Source organism: Schistocerca serialis, chromosome 1 (assembly GCF_023864345.2).
Source record: "Schistocerca serialis cubense isolate TAMUIC-IGC-003099 chromosome 1, iqSchSeri2.2, whole genome shotgun sequence".
Classification (NCBI taxonomy): Eukaryota; Metazoa; Arthropoda; class Insecta; order Orthoptera; family Acrididae; genus Schistocerca; species Schistocerca serialis.
The window spans coordinates 1142719482-1142729607 of NC_064638.1; the positions used below are offsets into that span (position 1 = coordinate 1142719482).

General features: G+C 46.5%; 1 protein-coding gene across 1 annotated transcript in view; it reads right to left on the reverse strand.

Moving 5' to 3' along the window:
* Positions 1-9833, reverse strand: part of LOC126417518 (caspase-1-like) — a 180302-nt gene extending 170469 nt beyond the window's left edge. Inside the window, exon 1 of the mRNA XM_050085124.1 lies at positions 9774-9833. The gene's annotated coding sequence lies outside the window, so the exon portion shown is untranslated. The remainder of the gene's footprint in view (positions 1-9773) is intronic.
* Between the last annotated feature and the right edge of the window lie 293 nt (positions 9834-10126).

The following is a 10126-nucleotide window of genomic DNA, read 5'->3' on the forward strand; positions in this document are numbered from 1 at the left end:
CAAGAGTGTTCATGTAGATGTAGATGTAGCCTACCCATCATCACTAATAAATTTTTACATCAGTCAATATCTTCTCCTGGGTACGCCTTACAATCCAGTATCTGACTTCGGAATATCTGCCCGACCGTGCTGTAGTGTGACTGCAATATAGCTGTACCACCCGGCCTTTTCCAAGTATACCTTCTCCTCTTGTGATCCTTGAACAGAACATTCACTATTACTAGCTGAAATTTATTATAGACCTCAATTATACTTCCTCCTCTCTCATTCCTACAACCATGCCCATACTCCCCGTAACACTTTGACCTACTCCTTCCCCTACAACAGTATTTCAATACCCCATGACTATTAAATTTTCATCTCTCTTTACGTACTGAATCACCTGCTAAATCTTCTCATATTGTTTCTCTATCTTTTCATATTATGCTCAGTATTCTCATATACTTTCCCTGTCTCTTCATCTTATGCTTGCGACGACGGCACGAATACCTAAATTCTTATTATCTGTGTTTGTTTGCCGTCTAGTCTGATGACAGCACCCCTATCACTGAACTGTTCACAGTAAATCACTCTATGCACTACCTCCCTATTCATAAGGTTATACTATTTTCTTCTTCTGTTGATGTTACCCTACACTTATCTAACCTGAAATCCTTGTCTTCTTTCCATTTCACTTCATTGATCCCCTCCATATCTAAATTGAGTCTTAGCATTTCCCTTTTCAGATATTTTAGTTCTCTTACCACGTACAAACTCCTTACATTCCAAGCCTCGATTCATAGAACGTTATCCTTTTCTTTGGTTATCGATTAGGGGACAAGTCCGGAATCGTAGGCCCATGGAGAGATCATCATGACAATTATTTCAATTATTCAGTTACAGGAGACGTGTCCCGTGGATACACTTTATGTGTCTTTAATGCTGTGGTTCTCATTTCCGTCTGCATCCTCATGTCGTTGACCATTGCTGATTCTTCCGCCGTTAGGTGTAGTTATCCACTCAAGGCCCAGAACCTCAATCAGCTCCTCGGCCACGTTTGACAATCCCGTTAGCCGAATGACGGTGACTTCGATGCCGGAAGTCTTCAGCCGCCATTGCTGATAATTTTTATTCAGGACTTAAGCGGTGGGTTGGTTCCAACCCCGAACGGCGGACGTTTTGATTACTAATCGAATATGCTGGAGTAGAGGTACATAGAGAATCAAAGGTTGGTTCTTTTATTTACTAAAATCCTTTGTTTTTATCATTGTTGTATGTCCTGACGAAACTCTACCATCTGGTGAGCAAGATGTATGAGACAGGTGAAATACCCTCAGACTTTAAGAAGAATTTAATAATTCCAATCCCAAAGAAAGCAGGTGTTGATATATGTGAAAATTACCGAACTATCAGTTTAATAAGTCACGGCTGCCAAATACTAACGCGAATTCTTTACAGACGTGGTACAACAACAAAGTTAGGAAACTACTGCGAAAGCAAAGAGAGCTCCACTCCAAGTTTAAACGCAGCCAAAACCTCTCAGACAAACAGAAGCTAAAAGATGTCAAAGTTAGCGTAAGGAGGGCTATGCTTGAAGCGTTCAGTGAATTCGAAAGTAAAATTCTATGTACCGACTCGACAGAAAATCCTAGGAAGTTCTGGTCTTACGTTAAATCAGTAAGTGGCTCGAAACAGCATATCCAGACACTACGGGATGATGATGGCATTGAAACAGAGGATGACACGCGTAAAGCTGAAATACTAAACACCTTTTTCTAAAGCTGTTTCACAGAGGAAGACCGCACTGCAGTTCCTTCTCTAAATCCTCGCACAAACGAAAAAATGGCTGACATCGAAATAAGTGTCCAAGGAATAGAAAAGCAACTGGAATCACTCAATAGAGGAAAGTCCACTGGACCTGACGGGATACCAATTCGATTCTACACAGAGTACGCGAAAGAACTTGCCCCCCTTCTAACAGCCGTGTACCGCAAGTCTCTAGAGGAACGGAGGGTTCCAAATGATTGGAAAAGAGCACAGATAGTCCCAGTCTTCAAGAAGGGCCGTCGAGCAGATGCGCAAAACTACAGACCTATATCTCTGACGTCGATCTGTTGTAGAATTTTAGAACATGTTTTTTGCTCGAGTATCATGTCGTTTTTGGAAACCCAGAATCTACTATGTAGGAATCAACATGGATTCCGGAAACAGCGATCGTGTGAGACCCAACTCGCTTTATTTGTTCATGAGACCCAGAAAATATTAGATACAGGCTCCCAGGTAGATGCTATTTTTCTTGACTTCCGGAAGGCGTTCGATACAGTTCCGCACTGTCGCCTGATAAACAAAGTAAGAGCCTACGGAATATCAGACCAGCTGTGTGGCTGGATTGAAGAGTTTTTAGCAAACAGAACACAGCATGTTGTTATCAATGGAGAGACGTCTACAGACGTTATAGTAACCTCTGGCGTGCCACAGGGGAGTGTTATGGGACCATTGCTTTTCACAATATATACACTCCTGGAAATTGAAATAAGAACACAGTGAATTCATTGTCCCAGGAAGGGGAAACTTTATTGACACATTCCTGGGGTCAGATACATCACATGATCACACTGACAGAACCACAGGCACATAGACACAGGCAACAGAGCATGCACAATGTCGGCACTAGTACAGTGTATATCCAACTTTCGCAGCAATGCAGGCTGCTATTCTCCCATGGAGACGATCGTAGAGATGCTGGATGTAGTCCTGTGGAGCGGCTTGCCATGCCATTTCCACCTGGCGCCTCAGTTGGACCAGCGTTCGTGCTGGACGTGCAGACCGCGTGAGACGACGCTTCATCCAGTCCCAAACATGCTCAATGGGGGACAGATCCGGAGATCTTGCTGGCCAGGGTAGTTGACTTACACCTTCTAGAGCACGTTGGGTGGCACGGGATACATGCGGACGTGCATTGTCCTGTTGGAACAGCAAGTTCATTTGCCGGTCTAGGAATGGTAGAACGATGGGTTCGATGACGCTTTGGATGTACCGTGCACTATTCAGTGTCCCCTCGACGATCACCAGTGGTGTACGGCCAGTGTAGTAGATCGCTCCCCACACCATGATGCCGGGTGTTGGCCCTGTGTGCCTCGGTTGTATGCAGTCCTGATTGTGGCACTCACCTGCACGGCGCCAAACACGCATACGACCATCATTGGCACCAAGGCAGAAGCGACTCTCATCGCTGAAGACGACACGTCTCCATTCGTCCCTCCATTCACGCCTGTCGCGACACCACTGGAGGCGGGCTGCACGATGTTGGGGCGTGAGCGGAAGACGGCCTAACGGTGTGCGGGACCGTAGCCCAGCTTCATGGAGACGGTTGCGAATGATCCTCGCCGATACCCCAGGAGCAACAGTGTCCCTAATTTGCTGGGAAGTGGCGGTGCGGTCCCCTGCGGCACTGCGTAGGATCCTACGGTCTTGGCGTGCATCCGTGCGTCGCTGCGGTCCGGTCCCAGGTCGACGGGCACGTGCACCTTCCGCCGACTACTGGCGACAACATCGATGTACTGTGGAGACCTCACGCCCCACGTGTTGAGCAATTCGGCGGTACGTCCACCCGGCCTCCCGCATGCCCACTATACGCCCTCGCTCAAAGTCCGTCAACTGCACATACGGTTCACGTCCACGCTGTCGCGGCATGCTACCAGTGTTAAAGACTGCGATGGAGCTCCGTATGCCACGGCAAACTGGCTGACACTGACGGCGGCGGTGCACAAATGCTGCGCAGCTAGCGCCATTCGACGGCCAACACCGCGGTTCCTGGTGTGTCCGCTGTGCCGTGCGTGTGATCATTGGTTGTACAGCCCTCTCGCAGTGTCCGGAGCAAATATGGTGGGTCTGACACACCGGTGTCAATGTGTTCTTTTTTCCATTTCCAGGAGTGTATAAATGACCTAGTAGATAGTGTCGGAAGTTCCATGCGGCTTTTCGCGGATGATGCTGTAGTATACAGAGAAGTTGCAGCATTAGAAAATTGTAGCGAAATGCAGGAAGATCTGCAGCGGATAGGCACTTGGTGCAGGGAGTGGCAACTGACCCTTAACATAGACAAATGTAATGTATTGCGAATACATAGAAAGACGGATCCTTTATTGTATGATTATATGATAGCGGAACAAACACTGGTAGCAGTTACTTCTGTAAAATATCTGGGAGTATGCCTGCGGAACGATTTGAAGTGGAATGATCATATAGAATTAATTGTTGGTAAGGCGGGTACCAGGTTGAGATTCATTGGGAGAGTGCTTAGAAAATGTAGTCCATCAACAAAGGAGGTGGCTTACAAAACACTCGTTCGACCTATACTTGAGGATTGCTCATCAGTGTGGGATCCGTACCAGATCGGTCTGACGGAGGAGATAGAGAAGATCCAAAAAAAAGCGGCGCGTTTCGTCACAGGGTTATTTGGTAACCGTGATAGCGTTACGGAGATGTTTAATAAACTCAAGTGGAAGACTCTGCAAGAGAGGCGCTCTGCATCGCGGTGTAGCTTGCTCGCCAGGTTTCGAGAGGGTGCGTTTCTGGATGAGGTACCGAATATATTGCTTCCCCCTACTTATACCTCCCGAGGAGATCACGAATGTAAAATTAGAGAGATTAGAGCGCGCACGGAGGCTTTCAGACAGTCGTTCTTCCCGCGAACCATACGCGACTGGAACAGGAAAGGGAGGTAATGACAGTGGCACGTAAAGGCCCTCCGCCACACACCGTTGGGTGGCTTGCGGAGTATAAATGTAAATGTAGATGTAGAATGGAAAAACTGGTAGAAGCCGACCTCGGGGAAGATCAGTTTGGATTCCGTAGAAATGTTGGAACACGTGAGGCAATACCGACCTTACGACTTATCTTAGAAGAAAGATTAAGGAAAGGGAAACCTACGTTTCTAGCATTTGTAGACTTGGAGAAAGCTTTTGACAATGTTGACTGGAATACTCTCTTTCAAATTCTAAAGGTGGGAGGGGTAAAATACAGGGAGCGAAAGGCTATTTACAATTTGTACAGAAACCAGATGGCAGTTATAAGAGTCGAGGGACATGAAAGGGAAGCAGTGGTTGGGAAGGGAGTGAGACACGGTTGTAGCCTCTCCCCGATACTATTCAATCTGTATGTTGAGCAAGCAGTAAAGGAAACAAAAGAAAAGTTCGGAGTAGGTATTAAAATCCATGGAGAAGAAATAAAAACTTTGAGATCCGCCGATGACATTGTAATTCTGTCAGAGACAGCAAAGGACTTGGAAGAGCAGTTGAACGGAATGTACAATGTCTTGAAAGGAGGATATAAGATGAACATCAACAAAAGCAAAACGAGGATAATGGAATGTAGTCGAATTAAGTCGGGTGATGCTGAGGGAATTAGATTAGGAAATGAGACACTTGAAGTAGTAAAAGAGTTTTGCTATTTGAGGAGCAAAATAACTGATGACGGTCGAAGTAGAGAGGATATAAAATGTAGACTGGCAATGGCAAGGAAAGCGTTTCTGAAGAAGAGAAATTTGTTAACATCGAGTATAGATTTAAGTGTCAGGAAGTTATTTCTGAAAGTATTTGTATGGAGTGTAGCCATGTGTGGAAGTGAAACATGGACGATAAATAGTTTAGACGAGAATAGAAGCTTTCGAAATGATGTGCTACAGAAGAATGCTGATGATTAAATGGGTAGATCACATAACTAATGAGGGGTTATTGAATAGAATTGGGGAGAAGAGGAGTTTGTGGCACAACTTGACTGGAAGAAGGGATCGGTTGGTAGGACATGTTCTGAGGCATCAAGGGATCACAAATTTAGCATTGGAGGGGAGCGTGGAGGGTATAAATCGTAGAGGGAGACCGAGAGATGAATACACTAAGCAGATTCAGAAGGATGTAGGCTGCAGTAGGTACTGGGAGATGAAGAAGCTTGGACAGGACAGAGTAGCATGGAGAGCTGCATCAAACCAGTCTCAGGACTGAAGACCACGACAGCAACATTTTTTTAAACATGGCGATAGCCAGAGAATATGCAGTTCTAACAATGGAAACGCCGTGGATCGCCTCCTCATTGGAGTAACACCCCAACGGTGTGATAAGTTAAGAAAGACACTACTGATGAAATTCGAGAAAAATGGAAATTGTCTGAATTTGAGAGTGCGGATAACTGCAAGATTGAGCTCACTAAGGAAGTGCCAAAAATCAAGAATATTTTTCTCGCCGTCAGTAAGCAAGTAGTAAACCTCGAGTCCGCAAATCAACTTCACGGAGCTCGTCTTCGCTTTCGGGAAGCATGCCGAGCCCAGAAAGAGGACGACGCGAGCAGGTATCTGACGAGGAGTCGTTCGGGTAATTAGGAACAACATCTGTCGCATCAAGAACCACACACCCATCGGCGATCTGCACACCAGGCAATGTTTGACCGTGTCCAGTGCATCACAATGGAGTGTCTGCAAGATGAATCCTGTGAAGGTGTGACCGGCATAGTCGCTACGCATTGACCGTACGGTATCGTGCAGACTAGCCGTGCAACGGTGCCATAGCGCCATCTGAGAGCTGACTAAAAGGGCTATTGCTGTGCCAGGGGCATGATACAGACCTAAACAGCCCCTGCACGGTGGGAGGGTGAGGGTCCCGTGCTGTATCTTGAACATACGAGCCTAGTACCGCTAGCATGTTGCGGGCCATAGACTGCCGAATAGGAAGTGCCTGTGCCATGTGGGGGATACGTGATGCCAAATATACATTTACATACTGTGTCTGCTTAAGAAGATCGAAGGCGCATAAACGATGATCTACGAGCCCAGCTCATAGTTTAGGCAACGGCAGTTGAGGGCAATAGTGCGCCGCAGATCCCGTGCGAAATCGAGTCCTCAGCATCGGACAGTAGCAGCTTCACGCAATGTAACAGTACCGTCCGCAGGAAGCCCAGCATCTCGATTTTCCGACGTTAAGGCAGTGGGTGTTAACTCCGTGATCTCAGCACCGCTACGAAGAATGATTATGACAATGTCCGCACAAGGAGTGCAACTGAGTACATGGTCAGCGCGAGACGTCCCAGACAGTCATTAACGGAGACCCCGGAGCAGTGGTTCCACGGCGAAAGCATACAACAGTGCTGAGAGTGGGAAGGTATGAGACAGACATTGTAGAGAACACGGGCGTGCCTCCACGAAGGAGACGCATTACGACTTCGACGGTAGAGTCAGGGTATCCCATATTGCAGAGCACCCCTTTCAGGAAGTCGTGATCGATCCGATCGAACGCCTGGATGAAGTCAAGAGCTGCCAAAACGTCAGCGTCACGGTGAGAGTGACCAAGAGCGATTACGTTCCGATAGCGACAGAGGGCAGTGGGGATGTTACTGGCACCTCCGAAAGAAGTTTGATCAGGGGAAACCACGTACCGGATCGTCCGATTTAGCTGTGCAGCCAACAGCCGGGTAAAGACACACTACTGGCCATTGAAATTGCTACAACAAGTAGAAATGCAGATGATAAACGGGTATTCATTGGAAGAATATAATATGCTATAACTGACACGTCATTACATTTTCACGCAATTCGGGTGCATAGATACTGAGAAATCAGTACCCAGTACAACCACCTCATCAAGAGTAGTGGCTGGCGTATTGTGACGAGCCAGTTGCTCCACCATTGACCAGATGTTTTCAATTGGTGAAAGAGCTGGAGAACGTGCTGGCCAGGGCAACAGTCGGACATTTTCTGTATCCATAAAGGCTCATACAGGACCTGCAACATGTCGTCGTGCATTATCCTGCTGAAATGTAGGGTTTCACAGGGACCGAATGAAGGGTAGAGCCACGGGTCGTAACACATCTAAAATGTAACGTCCACTGTTCAAAGTGCCGCCAATGCGAACAAGAGGTGACCGAGACGTGTAACCAATGGCACCCCATACCATCACGCCGGGTGATACGCCAGTATGGCGATGACGAATACACGTTTCCAATCTGCGTTCACCGCGATGTCCTCAAACACGGATGCGACCATCATGATGCTGTAAACAGAACCTGGATTCATCCGAAAAAATGAAGTTTTGCTATTCGTGCACCCAGATCCGTCGTTGAGTACACCATTCAGGTGCTCCTGTCTGTGATGCAGCGTCAAGGGTAACCACAGCCATGGTCTCCGAGCTGATAGTCCATGATGCTGCAAACGTCGTCGAGCTGTTCGTGCAGATGGTTGTTGTCTTGCAAACGTCACCATCTGTTGACTCAGGGATCGAGACGTGGCTGCACGATCCGTTACAGCCATGCGGGTAAGAAGCCTGTCATCTCGACTGCTAGTGATACGAGGCCGTTGGGATCCAGCACGGCGTTCCGTATTACCCTCCTGAACCCACCGATTCCATATTCTGCTAATAGTCATTGGATATTGACCAACGCGAGCAGCAATGTCGCGATACAATAAACCGCAATCGCCATAGGCTACAATCCGACCTTAATCAAAGTCGGAAACGTGGTGGTACGCATTTCTCCTCCATACACGAGGCATCACAACAACATTTCACCAGCCAACGCCGATAAACTGCTGTTTGTGTATGAGAAATCGGTTGGAAACTTTCCTCATGTCAGCACGTTGTAGGTGTCGCCACCGGCGCCAACCTTGTGTGAATGCTCTGAAAAGCTAATCATTTGCACATCACAGCATCATCTCCCTGTCGGTTAAATTTCGCGTCTGTAGCACGTCATCTTCGTGGTGTAGCAATTTTAATGGCCAGTAGTGCACAACACAAAGCTCAAAGTAACCGCCGTAGGTGAAAAGTACGGCGATGCGGTTGCCATCACTGTTGAGCATAGCGCCTTGGTGGTACGCTCCCATAGCAGTCCGTAACCCATGTACAAGATGCATATCGGCCAATTCATCATCAGTTAACCTGTCCGCAAGGCACAGCTAATACTACTTAAAAAAAATCTTTGTCAGTACCGAGTAATGCTGAATTCAAACTTAAGGGCAAAGATTGTCAAAAGCAAGCCTTGTCTCTGAATGAAACAAGTTTGTTCCCAATCGAGGGGGGTGCGATGGGGAGGTTCCCTTGTAAGAAACATAGGCTTTAAATAGAGGAAGAAATTGCTGAGAGTGAACGTTTGGAGCAAGCATTGTGTGGTAGTGAAACACAGACTGTGGAGAAATCGGAAAAGAAGAAAATCGAAGTATTTGAGATGGGTTGCTACAGAATAACATTGAAAACCAGATGACTTGAAAGACAGGTCATTAGGTTGTCCGCAGAAACGGCGAAAAAAGGAACACATGGAAAACACTGACATGAAAAGCAGAGAGCATGATAGTACATGTGTTAAGGTCTAGAGGGACTGTCGAGGGTAAGGTCTGCAGGGGAAGACAGAGATTGGAATACATCCAGCAGATGTCTGAGCGGGTAAAATAAGTAATTGAGGACGTACGATGGAAATACTACTTTGAAATGGTTCGCGCAGTAGAGGAATTCTTGGTGGGTCGCATCAATCCAGTCAGAAGACTGATAACTAAAAGAAAACACGTATTGCTGTCAATGGAGGACGTTTTTCTCCCATGGAAGTCTTAATGTAGAAACTCACAGTACGTTCTCTGATATTCTGCTAGAAAAGAATGTTAGTGACCTTTTCCAATTCTGGAGAACATATTTTTCCTAATGGAATTTGTTGTCAATGTAATTCTACGCACAAGATTGAGTTGTACACAAGAAAACATTCAGCAAGTTTGAGAAAACGAATAATACAAGCGAAAAAGAAATGAGAATATGCACTGTACTTACGTTATTAAGAGTGCTGTCGCGTCTGGGCCGTGTCTTGTGCTGCGACTTGCACAAGATAGAAGTTATCTCATTATAGGAGACATGAGTTCCGCGAATGACGTATCATTTGTCGCCGACTCATTATTGGTTGTCGAGTTCGCGAATCAGACGGCAGCAGATTTCCAGTTCCCGTCTTGGAGAATACAGAAAATGCCCGCTGACTCAGGATGCGAAGTTTCCTGTTGACGGCGTAGAAACGCTCGGGAGTGCTTATGTGTGGTGTGCGAAACGGCCAGTAGATGCTATCTAAGTCACACAAATTAAAAATACCGGTCGTGATAATATGAAGAATGTAAATCAAAAATATACTCGTA